The 22,324-nt window shown below is 40.6% G+C and overlaps 1 protein-coding gene across 3 annotated transcripts in view; it reads right to left on the bottom strand.

Annotated features, from left to right (window-relative positions):
• The window catches only part of ZNF827 (zinc finger protein 827), a 168,570-nt gene that overhangs the window by 19,961 nt on the left and 126,285 nt on the right, over positions 1–22,324 (bottom strand). The gene's annotated exons all lie outside the window — the stretch shown is intronic.

Below are 22,324 nucleotides of genomic sequence, written 5' to 3'. Positions count from 1 at the left end.
GGCATCATGAACAAATTTCATTTTATGTCAAAATTCATCAGGACTTTAGCAGAGGGGGCTTCCTTCTGAAGACTGTGGCTGGGCACTGCCAGTAAGTCCCAGGAAACTCCAGGCTTCATGTTCATTTCCTGTTTCTAAGAGGGCTATTCTTGAAAGTTGTGGTGGCAAATGGATTCCAATTCTAGTCAAGAATCCCGTGTTTTCTCTGTCACTAAAGGTCAGCCAACCAAACCTTCCAGTAGGTTGATAGCAGGGTTTAGTTTAGCGCTGTGCCCAGTATACAGTTGGTACTCAACATATGTAAGTGAGCAAATGGTTGGTTGAGTCGCATGTCAGAACTCCAGACATGCACATTCTTGCCACAAGACGGTAAATAAAGAGGGCTGGATCTCGGACTCTGATGGGAAAACAAATGGTTCGATCCCTTAAAGGAAATACACTTTCATTGCGCTTTATGAAGAAACGTTTTGCCCTATGTCCGGGGTGGGGCAAAATCCTTAATGAGGAACTTAATGTGTTACACGGACACGGAGATGCCAACTGCATCCTTCTTGCTGTAGTCTGAATGCTTGTGTCTCCCCCAAATCCATGTATTGAGACCCTACTGCCCACAGTGACGGTATTAGGAGGTCATACCCCTGGGAGGTGACGAGGTAGTGAGGGCGGGGCCTCATGAATGGGATTAGTGCTCTTATAAAGGAGATCCCAGAGAACTCTCTTGCCCCTCTTGCCCTGTGAAGAGAAAGTGAGCAATAGAGAGCTGGAACAAAACCCTTACTTCACCATGCTGGCACCCTGATTTCAGACTTTGGGGCTCTGGAACTGTGAACAATAGACTTCTATTGTTATTATAAGCTAGCCTGTCTGTGGGATTTTGTTGTGGCAGCCTGAATGGGCTCAGACACTACTCCACAACTAGAATTTCCCCAAAGGTCTCATCCTATTGGGGAAAGTGATGAGTATTGCCAGTTATCTCTACATAATTCACAGCCATGACTGAGGTGTGTGGACATTAATACACCTTCTTGTCATCTTAAAAAGTTTTTAACTTCTCATCATCATCCATAGAAATTACCTCTGATTTTCTCATCTGTATTTCTTCTCACTGAACTGTAATGGGCTGCACAAACATAACTTCTACAGTAATATAGGGAGATGGGTGACAGAGAGAATCCCCAAAAAAGAGTGAAGGGGACACATTAATGAGGACACTCGTCTGGGCCACTAAGAGGCCTTTAGGCCTCACTCTGAAGAATAAAACAGTTTACTGAATTGACAGCTTGTCCTTTACTTTAGGAAATTATTGTGAAACTTCTTAAAATGCATTAGATGTTGCTTTATAGAACCGGATGCCAAGTGGTGAGAATTAAATGGTACAACTTTTTCTAAGGATCCATGCAGATGAAAATGCTGAGACCACTGGACAGAGACATCACAAGAAAGAACTTTATTTCTCACAATTGGGTTAACACTGCTTCCCAGATACGGGCTTCCACCTGCATCGGGGTGAGCGGGCGGGATCAGTTTTTGTTTGAATGCAGATGTGCCAGATAGTGTGATCTACAGACAAGCAGAAACAAATCCAAGTGTGTTTGGGGGGTGGGGGAAGGGACCAGGAGGATGATGGCATCGCAGTCCTGTTTGCTCTGAGGCACCTGCCAGCAATCCCAACACTGATAAGGCACATTTATTGATTTATGTGTGTTTGTTAAAACACAGCTCTTTGGGCCTCGGGGAGAACAGCCAGTTTTATTAAAGTAAGACCATGCAGCTAAAACCCTGTCGGGGATGGGGTGGGATTGGGGGGGGGGGGCACGGAGACCAAAAGGGAGGTACTGGCTACTGAGTGGTTGAGAACACAAGAACCACTGTTGGATGACTGTCCTTAGGCCCAAGCAGCGGTGAGAGGGCATTTTAGTTCCTGTTAAGCGTGTAATCCAGATGGTGCTTCAAAGGAGGACCCCGGTCATAATTATACGGAGAGGTCAAGAGGGTACAGGGTCTTCCAATAACATTCACAACAAGAATGAATTAATTGGGTCACATACCGAACAAGTCGATGCAATTAGAAATAAAGAAGTCTCCTAATAATTCTTTCAAGCATTAGTCACACACTTGAGAAGTTGAAGCATCATCAGAAGTCCAATTCTCTCCATGGGCCTTAGGAAACTCCTAGAACTACGAGTACGTGCTGCAGCCCAGCAGGGAGAACAGCCCCGGGCCTCTGGAAGCGGCTGGGCTGGGCAGCTGCGGGCACCAGCAGGTTCCTTCTGGGCGCAGGCGAGGGAGCCCACGGGGCTCCGAGGGGGCGGGGCGGCGCGAGAAAGCGCCGAGTCCGTTTGGAGTCCCCCTCGGCTGCTCTGGCGCAGCGAGCCAGTCGCCGGAAGCTGTCCGTGTGGCTCCAGAGGTTGGTACCCAGCAGGGCAGGCGCCCAGGCGTCCGCGCGCCTTTCTGCAGCCGCACAGGCCCAGTTTCCCCCGAGAGCCGCCCACCGCGCCGCAGGCTCCCGAGGGGCCGCCAGCACCCAGCGGCACCTGCCGCCTCTCCTTCTGGGTGATCTCCGGGGCTCACAAGTCCTTTATGACGCCGGGGCGCCTGCCTTCGGCTCAGGTCTGATCCCGGGGTCCCAGGATGGAGTCTCCCATCGGGCTCCCTGCTCAGCGGGGGGCCTACTTCTCCATCCGCCTCTGCCCCTTCCCCGGCCCCTGTTCTCTCCAGCTCGCTCTCAGATGAATAATAAAAGATTTTATTTATTTATTCATGAGAGACACAGAGAGAGAGGCAGAGACACAGGCAGAGGGAGAAGCAGGCTCCCTGCGGGGAGCCGGATGTGGGATCATGCCCTGAGCCAAAGGCAGACGCTCAACCATTGGGCCACTCAGATGCCCCCCACCCCCACAAAAACTTTAATAATACTTTAATATTTAATAGTACTTAAATTGTGAACTTAGTGATAAGGAAACATTCATAAAAACAGATACTGTAGGCCTACACTAGTCTCTATGAATTAGCAATAGTGACTGGAACCCTACATTAGGGAGACCACTGGTGGGACAGCAGCAAGTATCCCAAGTCGTAGATGCAGATGCCCAGCCCCATCGCTGTCCTGGGCCTTGAATGAGTTGGCCTGGCTATCACTTGTGGTCACAGGCTACAGGTTGAACAAAGAGATTTCAGGTTCCAATTTGTGTGTGTAGACAACACTGTGGAGTGAAGATTGACATATTTTTAAGTAAAGTTTTTCTATTATTTGATTCTTTAAAATCTTTGGAAATGAACAAACGAATCTGAAAGATCTTTCTGTGACTGACCTGACTGCACTGCCTGAATGGAGTCCTCTTTTCTCACCAGGATTGCTAATAAAGCCTCTGGAACAGCTCCTCCCCATTCTAATAGCTCCCGTCACTGGTTTCAGAATGGTCTTTTGAAGGCACAAATCTGACGTGTCTTGTCCAGTATCCCAACGGTCCCTCCAGGCCAAGCTCCTTCCTTCACGTGCCTTCTGAAGAGTGTCAAAATCCTTGACAATCCTCCTCCACCCACCTCCCACCTTCAGCTCCCCACTTCACCCCCAACCACCCAGATACTCAGCAGAATGGGCTACTTGCCCTTCTGGAAAACAGACCAGTCCCTTCTAAGCCAGCAGTACTTCTGAATCAATTGTACCTGCACCAGAAACCACTCCCCATCCCAGCATTCCTTTCGCACGACAAAGTCCTGCTCATGTTCAAGCCCTGTCCAGGTTTCATCTCCTTGGTAAAGCCTTCCCAATTCTCCAGGGAGAGTTAGTCATTTCCCCTTCTCAGTCCCAAAGCACTTTTACGAATACCTTCATTGCACCTCTTTACCTATTATATTATTTGTTTACACACCTTCTATATTACATATGTCTTTTTCACATAAAGCAGCCAGTGAGTCCAGTATGCAGTAGTGCTCGATAAATGCATTCTCTGGACTCTCTTTCCTATTAGAATGTGAGTCATTGAGCAGAAGGGGTTCTACATGATTTACTTCTGTATCCTCAGCACAGTGCCTGATACATAATAAGGACGTAGTATCTATGTGTTGCATACGTGAATGAATGAAAATCTAAGTAAGGCAGGGAATAAACACTATTCTTATTTTATAGTGGGATAGACTGAGGCCTGGAGACAGCATATGTTAAGGTTTATGGCCAATTCAGGGTGAAAACAAGGCTACTTGCCTTCTGAATAGGTGTTTTAAGTCAAACCAAGAACTGTGATTTAAAGATTTTATTAGTGAAAATATCTGCAGGTCTGAGCCATACTCCAAAGGTTCTATATCCTTTCTTCCTCCCAATAACAACAAGCCAGAAGATTATTCTTTTCAAGACAAACTCTCTGGCAGATATTGTTTATCAGTTAACCACAAAGCTCCAGCACCCTATGAAGAACTCTTCACATTCATTGTCAGTAGCAACAGCGTGCAGTCACTTGTCACCTGAGCACATTTCCACCTCAATTATCTCCTATTCTGCTAAAAACAAAACCTAGTTTCTTTTAGATTAAGTAGGAGTTTGCTTTATAAAACTTTTAAGGCAGTGTAACATTTAACAGAAAATTCCACTTAACAGGAACTGCTTTTTTAAAAAAATTTATTTATTTATTTATTTATGATAGTCACACACACACACACACACACACACGAGAGAGAGAGAGAGGCAGAGACACAGGCAGAGGGAGAAGCAGACTCCATGCACTGGGAGCCTGACATGGGATTCTATCCTGGGTCTCCAGGATTGTGCCCTGGGCCAAAGGCAGGCGCCAAACCGCTGAGCCACCCAGGGATCCCCAGGAACTGCTTTTAAACTGTTCATACCCACAAATTAGTTTGGAATATAGGTATTATTTTAAGACATTTTTTTTCTTCCCTTCCTTCAGCTGGGACAGGGATTAGTTTCTGGCGCAGGTACCACTGATCCAAAACATTTTCTTCTTTATCTTTATTCCCATATCCTTAGCATTTGTTTCACTATTTTAAGGAGCTATGAATAAGGATTTCATTTCTTCTAGAGCAAAATACTCATCTAGTGATGTCTTTTTGATATAGAGTCTCAGAGGATTTTGTTTTCTACGAAGCATTTTATTTTATCTTCATAGTCTTAGGCTCTAATCCCAGGATATCCATTCATTGTTTCCACAAATTCCCTTCTACTCAGTTTTATCTGATCAAATGGTTTTCTCTCTACTTTCCCACCTGTGGTTTTTGTCTTGGTTGTTATTTGGGACTTTCCCTCTTTCTTAAACAGGTTTTTGTTTTACATGAAGTAAATACATATATAGGAGCAAGTACTTTGATCCTCATAGTACAGTTGGAAAAACAGGAACCTAGTGAGAGTCTCTATCTTAGCAGCCCTACCTCAAGGTCTCAGCTCTTCCTGTTTATGATGAACTGTGGCCCTTCGTTCATAATGACCAAGAGATGGTATGCCAAACTGTGCTTCTTATGACCCGGTGATCCAAGGGTACACAAGATGAACCCTATCAAACGTTGCTCCAAAAATTTCCATGAAATAAACCCAGCTGGTTGAATCTGGGAGCGAGTCCTATCAAACTCTACTCAACAGAGCATTACATCAAGTACAGGACTCAGATTTCTTCGAATCTATCTCTTTCATTTCCATGAGGAAGAAACCAAGGCATAAATTCCAGGCCCTCTCCCACTCCAAAGCACCCCACAACTTGTACAGGGTTGATACCAAAATCAGGGTTTTCATAGTAACGAAGACTCCATCCCGCCCCAAACCTTAGTTCAGGGAGGAACCTTAAGAATCTTTTTCTTTTCTTTTCTTTTTTCTTTTTTCTTTTCTATTCTTCTTTTCTTTTCTTTCTTTCTTTCTTTCTTTCTTTCTTTCTTTCTTTCTTTCTTCTTTCTTTTTTATTTTTTTTAAGATTTTATTTATTTATTTATGAGAGACACACACGGAGAGAGAGACAGACATAGGCAAAGGGAGAAGCAGGCTCCTTGCAGGGAGCCTGATGTGGGATTCAATTCTAAGACCCCGTGATCATGACCTGAGCCGAAGGCAGATGAAGGATTTCTCTTTCAATGTTCTCTTTTGACTTATAAGGAAACTGAGGCCTAGAGAAGTAAATTGCCCCAGGTAATCTGGCTCATGAATCTGGGAGAGCAGAGACTTCAGACCCATGGGCTCACTGAAGCTCCTCCAAGCTTTGTGGGATCAATGCCAAAGTCTACAACAAGCAAGGAAGGGATTTTTCTTCTCCTCCTGTTCTTTGGCTCTGAGTTTAATATTCTTGGTTACAAGTGGACATGTGCAGATTTAGCAACAATTCACAGACACCAGGATTTCTTTCCGTTTTTCTTCTTGAAAGTGTCAGCCTAGAATATTTCTAGTCAGAGAGAAGTTAGAAACTATAGTATGTCAAGAGTCAGAATAAAGAAGGAATAAGAGAAAGATCCAATGGGAAAATCCTAAAAGCCAATTCCCTCTGAGATAAACTAGTTATTACTGAAGAAAATTCTTTTGTACCTTTCATTGAAACTTGGGGAGCATTTTTGGTAAAACAAACAAATACCACCCCCACCCCCATCCCCACCAAGGCATACCAAAAAAAGATCAAGCAGGGCAAAGGAAAGGACTTGAGTTTGCTTCGTTTCCATCTGAACACTATTTAGCCCCCGACTAGTGAACTGGTTGGCTTTGTTGGTGCATTTTGCAGTGTGAGAAGATCTCTGTATCTCCTGCCAAAACAATCTTCTCAAAGAACCATCTCTCAACCTGACTTTGGCAAGGGAAATGCGGAGATGAGGAGGCTTTATTTGGTTCAAGCCGTAAGCAAAAGATTGGCCAAAATGTGACCTCAACGCATAAAGAAGTGTCCAGATTGACGAAATCTGCATTGGCTGCCGCATGAGGAAGAGGCTCTGGGGCTGCCTGCGTTTTCCATTATGACAGATGGTATTTTGATCATTTCTTTCTTTCATTGTCAAGCCTGGAGTTTTAAGGCCTATCTCAACTGAAATTCTGCAATCCTGTGCATTTACCATCAGAATCCCAGATAGGTGATTATCTGGCTAGATCCTGGCCCTATGGGTTCTGTCCTTTGATTTCATGGCTCTGCAGGCCTCTGCTTAAAATAAGCTGCCACCTTCTGAGGGCTGCTTATGAATTAAGGAGTCAGCTGTGGTGAAGGACTCTGGTGGGTTGGCATCTTTGCTTCAGTGCTTGCAGTTCTTCTATAGCCTTTTTTTCTTTTTAAAGGTCACTTCAACTTGGGGTAACTTGGCTGGTCTTACCAGATCTATAAGGTTCCCTAGGATCACCTCTCTGCAGGTCTTGGTGTAACCAAATCCCCTTTGAGGACCATTTCAAACACTCTTCCAAAGCATGGGAATTTTTTGCAGGTCAAGATGTCAATTCAACGAACAGGTAAGATAGCAGAATTTAGTGATAGTTTTGGCCAATCTGTGCCCAATTAAAAACATTGGGTGGTGATTCTTAGGCATAAGAGTTCACAGGCTTGATCTTCTTTAGGCTCATTTCAAACTTTACTTCTTAACTAACTTGGAAGAATCCATGCACAGGTCCTGGGAAGATGAAACCCATCAGGCATTTCTCCAAAAATTTCCATGAAATAAACCCTGGCTGGTAGAATTTGGGAGCGAGTTCTATCCAACTCTACTCAACAGAACATTAGATCAAGTAAAGGATGCAGATTCCTTTGAATCCAAATCTTGTATTTCAATGAGGAAGAAACCAATAACAGAGCACTGAATAACACCAAATTCCAGGCCCTCTCCCACCCCAGGGCACCCCACAACTTGGACCAGCATCAAGGTTGAGTACCAGAATCAAGTTATGAAGGCTCCATTCTGCCCCAAACCTTAGGTCAGGGAAGAACCTTAAGGATCCTCTTCTTCAAAGTACTCTTCTTACATTTAAGGAAACTAAGCCCAGAGTACTTAAGCAATTGTCTCTAGGTTTCATTCAGGCTCCTTTCAGCCTTGAAAAATCAGTGCCAAAGTCTACAACCAAGAATGGTTTGTGAAACTGGTTCTTGATAAACATCCTGGGATCAACTCAGAAAAGTTAGATGACATTTTTTGCTTATTGCTGGGCAACAGTTAGCCTCAATAGAATCCTTAGATTTGTAATCTCTTAAGCTGGTAAAGATTCATAGATGCTTCCTGCATCTGTGTTTGTTTGTTTGTTTAGGTCATTTTAAGTCAATAGAAGAAAACTGAACTTCAATGCCTCTGGTAATCAAAAACGGCTAGGACTTGGTATGCCTTATTCCAGGGAGGCTGATCACATAGAATTCAATTCTTTAGCGAACTTCTCTAAGCATCCAAACATGGAGCTTCACTGCCAGCCTCTGTCATCTAACTTAACCTTAAAAAAAATCCATTGGGATTTCAGATGTTGCTTCTGTATTTTCCCCTTACTTGTATTTCCAAGCTCAGTGAGTCCTCAATACATGCTTACTGAATAAATGAGTCATATCACCAAGATCATGACTGTTGAACTGAATGGCAACCTGATTCTGCATTGCAGCGTGAAAGCCAACGGAGAGTATTGATTTAGGAGTCACATCTAATGGACTTTGGTTATTATCTTGCCAAATCATAGATCAGTGACCATCTCTCTTCCTAATGATGACCGGAGGACGTAAAGTCTCAGCAGATGTCCTCAGAATGTCTCAATGTTGAGGATATTTATAAATCTTTGTTAGAAAACCATCAGGCTTGGGAGCTGTGTCCTTCTTGTGGCTTTGTAGCAGACAATGCTGATTGCTTATGTAATATCTGAGGTACAACCGTTTTTTTTTTTTGTTTTGTTTTTTTAGGGTGGTATGTGCCCAGTAAACATGCTCTTCCTTTCCCAGCCTCCACTGCAGTTAGAGGCTAGCCATGAAACATAGTTCAGGCCAATGAGATACAGGTGGGAGTTCCTAGGGTGAGTCTCTCTGACATTCCCCCAACTCCCGGAAAAAATGACAATCTTGTCACCCTGGGCTGTTCTTCCTCAGATATCTGGAGGTAGAGCAGCCCTCTTTCAACCATGAAGATAAAAGCCATCTAATAAGGGTGGTAGAGCAGAAAATTAGGAGCTTGGGTGCTCAGACAACTACACCAGCCCTATTCTATTTCTGAGTTCCTTATTGTGTGAAAAAAAAAAAACAGACCCCCACTTGGTTAAGTCACTGTGGTTAAGCTATAATTGTAACAGATAAAGGTAAAACTGTATAACTAGTTTCACCCCATTTTGAAAGTTTATCTCCGTTATGCAAAAACAGAATTAGAGTTTGTTAAAAGTATATCAAGGAGATAATGCATAATTAATAAAATAGCTTATGTTTACGGAGGGCTTACCATTGTGTGAGCCACTGTACTATGCAGTTTACACATATTATATATTGAGCCTTATAACAGCACTATGCATTACTGATATTACCATTCTCAGTTTACAAAAAAAATTTTAAAAAGGGAGTAGCAGGCTTAGGCGCTTTGAACAATGAATTCAAGGTCACCTAGCTAGTAAGTGACAGCCTACCACAAATCCAAGTCTATCTGACACCAAGGCCCATATCCCTGACCATTCATTACGTTATACACTATTCTTTACTGTAAGAGCAAAGAAGAAAATGCAGGCCTTTTGGTTTATTTTACCAAGGACAAATCTGTCACAGTCTTGATTTGTTCTACATTAAGTTTTTCTGTATTCACCAATCATAAAGAATAAGCATCTATGATCACATAAATTTAAAGGGGGCTTTACTGGGGCAACCCAAACACTTCCTCCAGGACCTAAATGGACAGAGTGGTGGCTTCAGAGCTTCCTTCTCATTTCTCTTGCCCATTTCCTCCGGCTTTTTCCCAGCTCTTGACTGCTGGCGGCTTGCAACATATCAAAACTCTGACCACCAATTATGTAAATTTTAATTACCAAGTTCCCTTCAGGTCACCTTTCACTTGCCCCAGAATGAGGCCCTATAATGACTGATCTTACGACTTGGCCCAGGGAAGGGGCCAAGTGTGGAGCTACCCCACCGAGTAGTAAGTGATGGCAAATCTTTAAATCTGAAAGAGTTTCCTTCTACGAATTATTAGAAAGTATGGGCACACATGAGAACATCTTGGGGAAAAAGCATTGCCATTGTTTGGGCAAATAGAATTCCCTCTTTTCTTGTTTAGTGTTGAACTAGGTGCTCAATCCTCGATACGTATTTATTGAATAGATGAGGGAATGAATAAACTTAAAAATAGCACAGTACGATAAAATATGAAAATTCAGAATTTGGGCAGCCTTGATGGTCCAGCGGTTTGGCGCCGCCTTCAGCCCAGGGTATGATCCTGGAGACCCAGGATCGAGTCCCACGTCAGGCTCCCTGCATGGAGCCTGCTTCTCCCTCTGCCTGTGTCTCTGCCTCTCTCTCTCTGTCATGAATAAATAAATAAAATATTAAAAAAAAAGAAAATTCAGAATTTCAAAAATATCTCCTAAGGTACGAAGATTTTTAAAGTCCACTTACTCCTAAAATTGTATGATGCACTATGCATCACACCTCTAGAGTACTTTAAAAATATTTAGTATTTTTCTTTTAAAATTCAAGTCACAGCCGTTTCCAAATATTATTCAAGTAAGCCTCTAAGGGATTCTGAACTTCTCTTCACTAAGATTGGAATCCACTGGTATTCTCAATTATTCTAGTCCTCTTTTCTTATGGACAAGCTTTGATCATATCGTCCATTCCTTTAAAGATTTCTAAATTTCCTTAAAGCCCTTATCAGCTCCCAGACACTGTAATATTCTTGTGTGACTACATCCAGTTTCAAATTTTCAGTCTTCTTCTCTCTCTGCTCCTAATCTATTGAATTCTGTATTAGTAGAAAATATAACTCTTCTATTTTGCCTTTCTCTTGACCTTGGGCTTTCGCACATTATAAAATTTGTGTTGGTTGATGCCAGCTTTGACATTTTAAGGCAATACAATACTCATCACAAATATTTTTCTACTTGACCCAGAAATACTATCTATTTGATTAAACAGAGTTGTGTGTTTTCATATAGTGGAGACTTCTGTTTGTTGGTTTATTTAATGATTTTTTTTCCCCAGGTAGGGATCACAGACAGGATCGGGAAATACCTTGTTAGCTAGGAAAGAAGGGAAAGGATTGTTAGCATTTTCCTATGAAAATATGCCATAGTGATTGGCAGCACTGGTAATTTGTTACCAAGAATAATAAGTAACACAGTTGGTAAATATTTCTAAAAGAAATATATAAGACCATCTCCATACAAATATCATTGTCAATAGTTTGAATATCTATGGCTAAAATTTACTTAGCACTTATTTTGTTCTAGGCATTGTACTAAGGCTAAGTCCTTTACTTACATTATTTCATTTAAACTTCAAGTAATGAGATTGGTCTCATTATTATCCTCATTTTATAGATGAGAGAAATCAAAGCTCAGAACAATTAAGGAATTGGCCTGTTCTCACACAGCTGCTTAGAGGTAGAGCAGGATCTGAACCCAGGATGCTTAATCTAGAAGAGTGTGTACTCTATGCCTCCCTTATATGGCACTAACCATCTAGGTGTGTCCATGGGGTGTGTCACTCCTTTAGTCTCTATATCAAAGTAGAAAAAGGGTGACAGCTGCTGGCTTTGAGATTTTCATAGGCTAATGACCTTGATTTGGACCAATCCTATGGGGGCCATTGTCACCTGTTTAATTCTTCTCTTTCCCAGGTGGCAAGTGTCACTGTATTCTATAGTCTCAGATGAAAATACAGCCTTATCAGCTGCCTTGAACACAAATGTCCCTGTTGAATGCAGTGTGGAAGGTTTAATGTAAATTCAATCTTATTCCAAACAGATATCCTATTGACAAGGGGTCTGAAGAATTGAACTTGTATTTGAAAGTTACAGCACTACCATTATCAACATAAATAAATGGAAAATCTAATTCTATTAATGAAAATATCTTCTATTTAATGATTTCAGGATTGAAAGAATGAAAAATAGATTTTTTGCTCATAAACCCGACATGTAAATATCTAATAGCCTGAAAATATTAAGAAACAGATAATACTCGAAGATACAACTCCAAAGTAGTTCAGCCAAAGGAGAAACCTTAAAAAAAAAAAAAGGAATCTTCCATTTCAATTTGAAAATTGAAGAGGAAATAAAATAAATTAAATACAAAAATATCAATGTAATATTTCAGCTACAACTCAAACTGTTAAAAAAAATCAAATAATAGATTTGGAAAAACAGAGGCACTACTTTCCACCATACTGAAAAAGCAATATATTCTTGTTATGTGTCCTGTATTACTGCAGATGCTATGTATGTGCTTTACTTATGTATTCTGACTTGGTCGTCTTTGAAAGCATCTCTACTTATCTTTTGTCTTTACACAGATCTTGAATATAGTAAACAACAAACATTTGTTGATTTGATTAAAATTTCACTAATTATAGACAAAGGAGAGAACATATGCATCGATGCATGATATATGTAAATTAATATAAATTATGTGCAAATAGACAAAACTGAGAAGTCCTACTCTTTGGGGTGCCACTTCCTACCCCATAACAGAAAGCCACTACCTCTAACTTTGATGATGAAAGTTCAACATCGTTTGGAGACTTCATCTCAGCAGATTCTTTGCCTCACCTCCTGTAAACTAGGGAGAACTAGAAAGAAGGTACATTATTACTTCTAGTTTCTAGAGAGCCTGAGGTGCAGGTCAACTAATTGCTTAAAGTCATGCCGTAAAATCCTGACTGGCAGTGAACCAATCTTAGCTTAGTAACGTCTTCACCTTATCCCTCCTGCTTCCCCACATGCTGAAGTTTAGGGTTCTTAATCATACCACATACCAAAGGCTTTGCATAACTAATCATTCTTCAAACTGTACACTGTATTATAGAACATGTACTATAGTGGAGAACAGATGTCACCATGAGAATCTTATTTTCTGCTATTTCCCAATTTTGGCATGTGCACATTTGTAACCTTAACGTTGCATCAACAAAGATTCTTACATTTAATATTAATATGGGGACTCACAAATGCTCCTCGAATTGGAATGCTGCCACATTCTGATTAACAGCATATGGCTCTTTTTTTCAACGTATGAATTTGCCTCAAGGTCCCGTTGATGTGTTCAGAGCTGAAAATGTGGTCACATTCTAATCTTACAAGAGATAATGTCAGGTGAAACTCCTAGAGATATCTACATTTCTCATATAAAAAGCACACACATACCAGATATGGTAAAGGCCAATGGAAAAGCTCTTTACTTATCAAGACCAAATCCACAGAGCTATTTCTACTGCTCAAGAGACCAATAACATCCTCAGCAGGACAGAGCACTGAATAACACCAAATCCCAGATACTTGTTTGGGAGGTAATCCTGGGTAAAAAGTGAGTTTCCAAAGGGAAGGTTTTCAAACAGACAGGCACACCTATTCTAAAGTGAAGGCTTAACCAAAATGGCAAACCATGATACCTAGACTAGGTCTGTTAACCATGCACGGGCCAGATGACACCAGTCACCATTAGCTGCTTATGCAGAGTGACCTCGTCTGCTGCTGCTTCCCTCATTGCATTACTTACAGATAATATTACCACATTACTAAGGCACCATGATAATCATAAATGTGCTTTTTTAACCCATTTTTGTCCTGAGGGACAGAATGTGGAAGTGCTGAATCACGATTTGATTAGGTTCTTTTATGTGGGGCAATGGGCATGTTTAAAAGAAGAGAAGTGGCTGTCACTTTTCTGAAATTCTTTGCTGTAACTGTTCAGCTAGAGTAGGGTGTCTCATACCAGTCTTCAACTAAGGCTTCCATTTTCCTTTCAATATGGAGCCAGTCAACTAATATATAAAAATATATAATAGAGAGTTGGTTGTTGATTTTGGGCACCCATATATTTGGCCGAGTAGTTAAATAATCATGTCTCTATATGGAGATAAAATGGTCTACTGAATACAGTAATATTCTTCAGCGTGGCTCCACTGAACCACTTCTTTGGGCCTTGATGTGCATCCTATCAATAGGATGCTAACATCCTCTATCTCTAGTTAAATGAGGAAGGATATAACCATTTGATTCCATAGGGTAGAAGAACTTGCTTGCCATTTGCAACCATAGAGGAAAGAGATTACTTCATTTCCCATTTTAATTATCAGCTGGAAAGGGGTTTTTTTACTCTTTCAAGTGAGGGCTGCTTATGAATAAATGTTCCAAAAATAAATATCAATATACACAGATATGTTTTCACTTTTCTGTATATACAGTATCTCTGGAAGTATGCCATGAAAACTGGTAACACTAGTCGAGTGGCAGAGAAAGGGGGAGGTGGGGGAGAGAAGAGATGAGGGGGAGGGTGGTAGGAGCCAGGAGCAGTGAACTGGTGGTGGGAAGAAGGGTGGCAGGAACACTTTATTTCATCACTTGCAAATTGAATTTCTAACCAACTCTAAAGAGTTGATATCATCTTTCCATTTACCCTCTTAACACTTGTGCAGGAAATTCGCAACAGTACCAATAATAAAATTTATTGAGAGTTAATGATGTGCCAGGCACTCTGTAAAGTACCTGACAGAAGTTCTATCATTGCTCTTCCCAACAACCTATATGGTAGGTGCTGTCCCCTTTCCATAGATCCATAGATCCAAACCACACACACTGATCAGAAGTAGACATACTGGGGGTGTCCTTCTAAGACAGCCCCAAGTTACACAATCTTGGGACTACATTTGCAATAAGTATTAATCAATGGAATCTTGATATGATTTCATATTCCAAAACAAACACTGAGGTGCTGAAGAGTCTCCCACAAACAAATCATATGGTTCAAGTAAGAGTATGAGTCTCTGTCCTGGGGAAAAAAGACTCTGCAGAACTGAGAAAGTACAGATCTTGCTCTTAAAGGCAGACTCTTTGCCTTTATGTAAAATTATTTTCAAAAGTTTCATGCTGACCTTTTACAGACACTCTCTCTACTGTTCTTATATATATTAGTTAGAGGATTATCATTCTATCAAGTTACAATTATTACCTAGTCACTCACATGAGTCTTATGCTTTGTTCAAGTTGGCCAAGGAAAGATTTGTGAAGTCTCTAAACTTTTAAGAGCTTATTCATAGCCCCCCTACTCACAAATGCTGCCTTATGGGAAATGGATTTTGTCCCCTTTTCACTGGAGCTTGTTCACCAACATAAGGCAACCAGTCTCCATTCCCATCCATTCCTTCTATGCCTTTCTGTTTCCTGTATTAATTTATTTTAAAGAGAAAGAAGAAACGAGTGGAACTCTTCTTTTTCTGTTTGGAGGAATTAACACTCTAAGACCTGTTTCTTTAAGTCATGAATAATTTTTCAGCTTATACTATAATATGTTGAGTTTTAAGAGATCAAAGCTTCTGTGGTAGAAATGGAAATCATTTATCTGAAAATTCCCATTATGCTGTTGTTAAACCCACACGACTTCTGAGTGCTTACTATCCAGCCTACTAAATATTTTGGCACAGGTCAGTCTAAATAATTTTCATTTCCATATGACTTATGAAATTGTTTTGTCATTTCTTGTTGGTAAAGTAATAATGCTATGGAGTCATCACCATCCTTCTTCACTGAATTTAATATGAAATGGATAGAGAATCATCCTGTTAAGTTTTATGTTGTGAGGACCAAAGGGACTTAGAAAAGAAAATCAAGACAAAGGTTGATGTATAGAAGTTCAGCTGCTCGCACTAACTTCACATTCACTCCAGAGTATGTTACAGCCTGTAGAAAATGCATCCAGTGCCAATGCAGCAATATACAGGATTTGCATTTCTATCACTCCGTATAGAGGTAAAATAGCCACATGCTTTCAAAAGTTACACTAGTAAAAAGTATGCAACAACCTAACAATGAACAATGGATGTTTTAGGGGCCAAACAACACTATCATCAATATAGGATTTTCTCTGATACACACACACACACACACACACACACACACACACACACACACAGACACACAGACACACACACGAGCATGTTAGCAGCATTAATGATACTGAACTTTATTTTGAGTCATTTGCTTCTTAAAGCTCATGAGACAGGATGTCAGAGAAGGATATCTGCTACAAGATGTTAAAATATAAAATAGTGTAGAAAGTCAGACAATTACAGCCATTTGTAGATCTTCTGACTTCCAATGTTTTTCTTGTGAATTCTTAACTTCCTTTACTAAGAAGTAAAGAAAACTATCAAGTTTAGTGTACTTTGTTGGATCAAACCAGAAATCTCTGACCTCTGTTGAGAAATCAACAAATGTGGGCAGCCTGGGTGGGGGTAGGAGTGGGGGGGGCTCAGTGGTTTAGCGCCGCCTTCAGCCCAGGGCATCATCCTGGAGACCGGGGATCGAGTCCTATGTCAGGCTTCCTGTATGGAGCCTGCTTCTCCCTCTGCCTGTGTCTCTGCCTCTCTCTCTCTCACTCTCGCTCTCTTTCCCCCTCTCTCTCCCTCTGTGTCTCTCATGAATAAATAAATAAAATCTTAAAAATAAAAAAGAGGGCAGCCCCAGTTGCTCAGCGGTTTAGCGCCGCTTGCAGCCCAGGGCGCGATCCTGGAGTCCGGGGATCGAGTCCCACGTCGGGCTCCCTGCATGGAGCCTGCTTCTCCCTCTGCCTGTGTCTCTGCCTCTCTCTGTGTGTGTCATGAATAAATAAATGAATAAATAAATAAATAAATCATGAATAAATAAATAAATAAATGAATAAATAAATAAATAAAATCAAAATAAATAAAATCAAAAATAATAAAATAAAATAATAAAAAGAGAAATCAACAAATGAGAGGCAAGGTTATATGTTGACAAAGCAGCTGGAACCTTAGTTGTCTACACCGACTAGCTTGTCCACTGATGTGGCTTCATTGTAAGAAGCTGGCAATCCACTGATTCATGAGTTAGCTCAAATCTACCTCAATCCCAGTTTAGCTTTATCTTCATTTCATATCAAATCCTACTTTAGTGGATGGAACTGGAGGGTATTTGCTGAGTGAAATAAGTCAATCAGAGAAGGACAATCATATGGTTTCACTCATATGTGGAATACAAGAAATAGTGAAAGGGATTATAGGGGAAAGGAGGGGCACTGAGTGGGGAAACATTAGAGAGGAAGACAAACCATGAGAGACTCCTAACTGGGAAATACAGGGTTGCAGAAGGGGAGGTGAGTTGGGGGATGGGGTAACTGGGTGACAGGCACTGAGGAGGGCACTGATGGGATGAGCATGGGGTGCTATACTGTATGCTGGCAAATTGAATTTAAATTTAAAAAATGTAAAAAAAATCCTACTTTCTTTTTTACTGAAATATAGTTGACATACAATGCTACATTAGTTTCAGGTGTACACACAGATTTCACAACTCTGTACATTATGCTACCCTTATAAGTGTAGCTACCGTCTGTCACCATACAAGGCTCTTAGGATACCACTCACTATATCCCCTGTGCTGTATCTTTCATCCTCATGACTTATTCATTTCATAACTGGAAACCTGTACCTCCCACTACATCCTTCACCCACTTTGCCCATCCCCATCTCTCCCTCCCTTCTGGCAACCAGCTATTTGTTCTCTATGTTCATAGGTCTGATTCTGCTTTTTGTTTATTCATTTGTTTTGTCAAACACCACATTTTAATACTTTGTTGGGGTGAGGGTACAACTCAAAATTAGATCAAATTAATACATATTCGTTGAGATTTTATTTTATTTTTAAAATATTTTATTTATTTATTCATGACAGACAGAGAGAGAGGCAGAGACACAGGCAGAGGGAGAAGCAGGCTCCACCCAGGGACCCCGACGTGGGACTCGATCCCAGGTTTCCAGGATCACGCCCTGGGCTGCAGGCGGCGCTAAACCGCTGCGCCACTGGGGCTGCCCTCATTGAGATTTTAAAACCAAGTGAAATTAATAGATATCTTTGTGCTTAATAAGATAAGGCTAAAAAAAAAAATTAAGGCTCGAATTAGCTGATAAGAAATCAGTTAGCCAGGTGCAGGAACCCTCCAATAATAATGATGTTTAGAGCTCTTAGTGGTACTATGTTAAAGACTGTTCTGAGTATTCTACATGTATTACTTCAGGAATCCTTACTATAATCCTGTGAGTTAGAGATTATCATCATTAACAATTTACAAAAGGAGGAAATCCAGGCACAAAGAGTGGAAATAAACTTGCTAAAATCAACTCAGCTAGCAAGTGGCAGAGCTAAGATTTGAACCCTGGTGGTTTAGCTCCTGCCCTAGTACTGCCTCTCATGTGATTTAGGATTAATATAACAGAGTGAAAAACCAGGCCACGGTGGACACCGTCATAGTCTATGACCTCTATCCTCACCAAAGGCCAACTGGAATTATTAAGCAGTCTCTGGGTTCCTTGACCTTGAATTAACCTAAGACAAGATACTTGAGGCAGAGACAGCTAGCTGTCCTCCAACATCCATGGGTTTCTTCTTTCTTTAATAATAAAGGCACCTCAGAGTTTTAGCTGGACAGGTGGCTCCATAACAAAACAGTCAGTCTTCCTAACGGGTAGCTATAGCCATGTGAGCAAGCTCTGGACAAGAGGATGAGCAGAAGTGGTGTGCACAGCCTCCAGATCTCGCCCTTAAAAGGGGATCATGCCCTTGACTTCCTTCTTGCTTCCCCGCTATTTATGATATGGATGGGATGGTGGGCACTGGAGCTGTCATATTGGACCATGAGATGGAAACCGTGTGCCAAGGACGGCAGAACAAGATAGAAAGCAAGAGCCTGAGCACCCTGATGCCACACAGTAACCCCGCACTGATTCTGCTCTGGTTGCTACATTAAGAGAAAGATAAACTTCTACTGGTTTTAAGCCACTGTTATTTGGCCTTTTTACAGGCAAAACTTTATCCTAACAAATACACATAATTTCTTGGATCATTTAAAGTATGTTCAGCTAGTTTATGGTGTGTACGACTCTCAAACTGTTTCCTGAGATTTTAATGATAATTCATGAACAAGATCCTGTCATGTTTAATGCTTGTTTTTCATACTACTGATCTACTGAAACAGTGTCAAAATTGACCAGTTGTTTATTATGGAACAAGTGCAAGTGTTTAATAGAGCTATTAAATAACCAAACTGTCATTTAGAAACTTTAAGATTTTTCTAGAAATACATGTTTTACACACAGTTGAAGTGGTATCATTTAATTTGTATATCTGCTCAATGAGCTTAAGCTTTCAACATGCCCTTTGTACACATCTGCTAACTCCTAAGGCAGAGTTTCTACCTCAGCCCTATTGATATTTTGGACCAGATAATTCTTTGTTATAGAGTCTATTCCACGCATGGTAGGATGTTTAGTAGCATCGCTGGCTTCTACCAACCAGATGCCAGTGGCATCTCTCCCCTTAGTCATGACAATGAAAAAAAATATCATAGACTCTGCTAGCTGTCCTCTGGGAGGCAAAATCACCCCAAGTTAAGAACCCTACATTTCATGTATCGCAGGTGGCAGCTTTTGGGAAAGCAGAGATTGTGACTATTTAAATTCTAGCAGGGATCCAGACAGGTAGATCCTTAATATACTTTTTCATGAGAGTGGTGCCCTGGTGATTACCAGGGGCAAGGAGCATGAGCTGATTATTATTTTTCAAATTAAGTTTACCAAGCATTCAATAAGAAAATTCACAGGGTAGTCAAAAAATCAGAGGCATAATTCCAAGCACATTTAACTATTAGTCCAACTTCCTCTATCCAAGGTTAAGATGGAAATAATTATGTGAAGTAAAAAAAATAATAACCCTCTGGATGAAGAGAATTCTTTTATAGAAATTCTAATAACAGTTGAAAATCTGACCCTTCAGAATTGAGAGCATTGCCCTATTCAGCTTCCAGTTTCTTTTAGCCTTTATATGTTGCTAGCACCGTATTTTCACATATTTGGATATTATGTATATGTAATAAGTGAGAATGATTTGCAGGTATTGTCAAACATGTAAGCTTTTTTAGCCCTACCAGTCAAGTTTTTCTACCTTGATACCTCTCAGAATACTTAGCATTGAATCTATTTTGGCGAATGGAGCTTTGCTAAGTTCCATGGGATCTGCTCATTCAAAGCGAATAATAGCTTCAAAAATCTCTTTCCCATGAGAAAGTGGGGGAAGAAATGTACTCTGAACTGATACATCAGGCCTGTCACCTGTGGAACTCTGGGGGTGAGGTGAGGGAAAAGCTGTCACCTTGAATTTCTTTTGGATCACTACACTCATCAGGAAGGTCCCCAGCACCTTTGGCATAATTGCTGATTGTCAGGGTGTGGGAAGCCCATCAATTTGATGTTCATTTTCATCAACAAAGCAGAAGTAATGCCCCAAGGGTGGGATGAAAATGACATTATGTTTTAATTGAAAGAATTCTCTCTTTTCCTGATTTCTGGAGTGGGTGGAATCCAAGACCTATCTTCTTTTCTCTTTCAGTATTACATATGCTTTTAAAATCTTAGCTCATTACTGCAATCCATCATTTCTGGCAAACAAAAACTTCCATTAATTCAATCTGAGCATTTTACCCTTCATGGAGGTTGGGAGTGGGGGGTGGAAGTGGCAGGAACGGTGATCTGCTATTCATAGGAAGAGATTATTTCCAATAATGGAAATTAAAGGCAACACACTGGGGAGAGGGGGTTAATTATCCCTTATCTAACACATGAATAAGAAGGAAGGCTGGGCATTGTCATAGCTACCTATATCCAAGGTACAAAACCAGACTAGTTTTAGGTACTAAGGACCCTAATAGTTCAATTAATGACAGAACTTTAAACATTTCTTCTATCATTTTCCTTCCACTTAAGTCCACTTTGACATTACTTTGAGATTTTGAAAAGCCATTCAGAAACATTTGTTCTTCAATGAAATTCACTCAAATGTAAAATCATTACTTTCTCTTTCTTACCTAGATACAAAGCCAAATATTACCAGACCACACTGGGAAAGGGTTTGATTTCTTTTGTTTCGTTTGTTTTTAGTACAGCAGGGCACAGCTTCAAATTAACTGCAAATTCTGATTCTGGAGTGATTATTTCAATACAAATGGGAATTCGGATCCACAAGGTGTTTGGCACAAACCAGCCTGCTGAGTCAAAACCGAAGATGGTAGTTCTCGGATTTGCCAGGAGGGAACTCAAAGGTGAGAGAAGACTCGAGGTATCCTTATAGCCCAGTGATGTCTGAATGTCCAGTTGTGACCCACTGGCAGATCGTGAAATGGACTTAGTGAGTGGGTCTCAACCAGTATAGAGAAAAGGTGAAATAAAATTGGATAGATTAGAAAATGTTACATATGGTACATATGTAAAGATTGTTTCATTTATTAACCAACCAATCTCTCTCTGTATATTTTATATTGTCATTTAGCACATAGAAACACACACTCATATAAAAACATGAAATTTACTCTGGGCTTTTGTCAAAAAAGCTTGAAAGATATACCATGTCAGTACATCATTCCACCTACTTTATTATGATAAAGTCTCTTAAGAGTCCAACTCTATCAAAACTGGTACATAAAACAACAAATATCCTTTTCCTAGTGCAGACTTACAGGTCTTTCTTAGAAATTTCTTTAATCCTGCCTACCTCAGCAATTAAAAAAAAAAAAGTGAGCTCAGCTTGTTACCACCTGCAAGAGGGTAAGAAAATCACTTCTTTGCTAGGAACCAGTGTATCAGAATCACTTCCTAGTTCTCAGTTGCACAAACCAAGAGTCATGTTGGAATCCAGCTGTTTGCAAAAGGATTTGCAAAGTGTTATGGATGTAATCTGAGAGGAGTTAATATCATCTCTAGAATGCTGACCACAAAATCTGACCTGTGAGGCTTCTTCTCTGCCTTCCTTCTGAGCAGAGTTTTTTCCAATTCATCAAAGGATTCCTTATGAATCAGTGTATATGACTCCCCAAGACTCTAAGAATGTAATAGAGTCAGCGGTATCATTTAGCTTGAGCCAGTAATGATTTCCCAAAGGTCTAACTGCAGGTTTATCCCAGTTCCCCAATAAAACAAAAATGACTTCAATGCATTCAGTGTGCTAAGCACACAGGAACATCCTGGTTGGGTTATTTATGCAAACAACAAAAAAAATCCACTTTCTCAAAATGGTTGCAGTTATCCTTAAATTCATTTCTTTTTATTATGACTTGTTCTAATATATGGTGTGTTACCCTGAAGAAGGGCCACCATTGCTAGGGTACAACTAGTTGACTAAAACTTCCATTTTTTAACTATAA

Source organism: Nyctereutes procyonoides, unplaced genomic scaffold, assembly GCF_905146905.1.
Source record: "Nyctereutes procyonoides isolate TBG_1078 unplaced genomic scaffold, NYPRO_anot_genome, whole genome shotgun sequence".
NCBI lineage: Eukaryota > Metazoa > Chordata > Mammalia > Carnivora > Canidae > Nyctereutes > Nyctereutes procyonoides.
The sequence above is the reverse complement of the archived record's forward strand: the minus strand, read 5'-3'. Positions and strand labels throughout refer to the sequence as shown.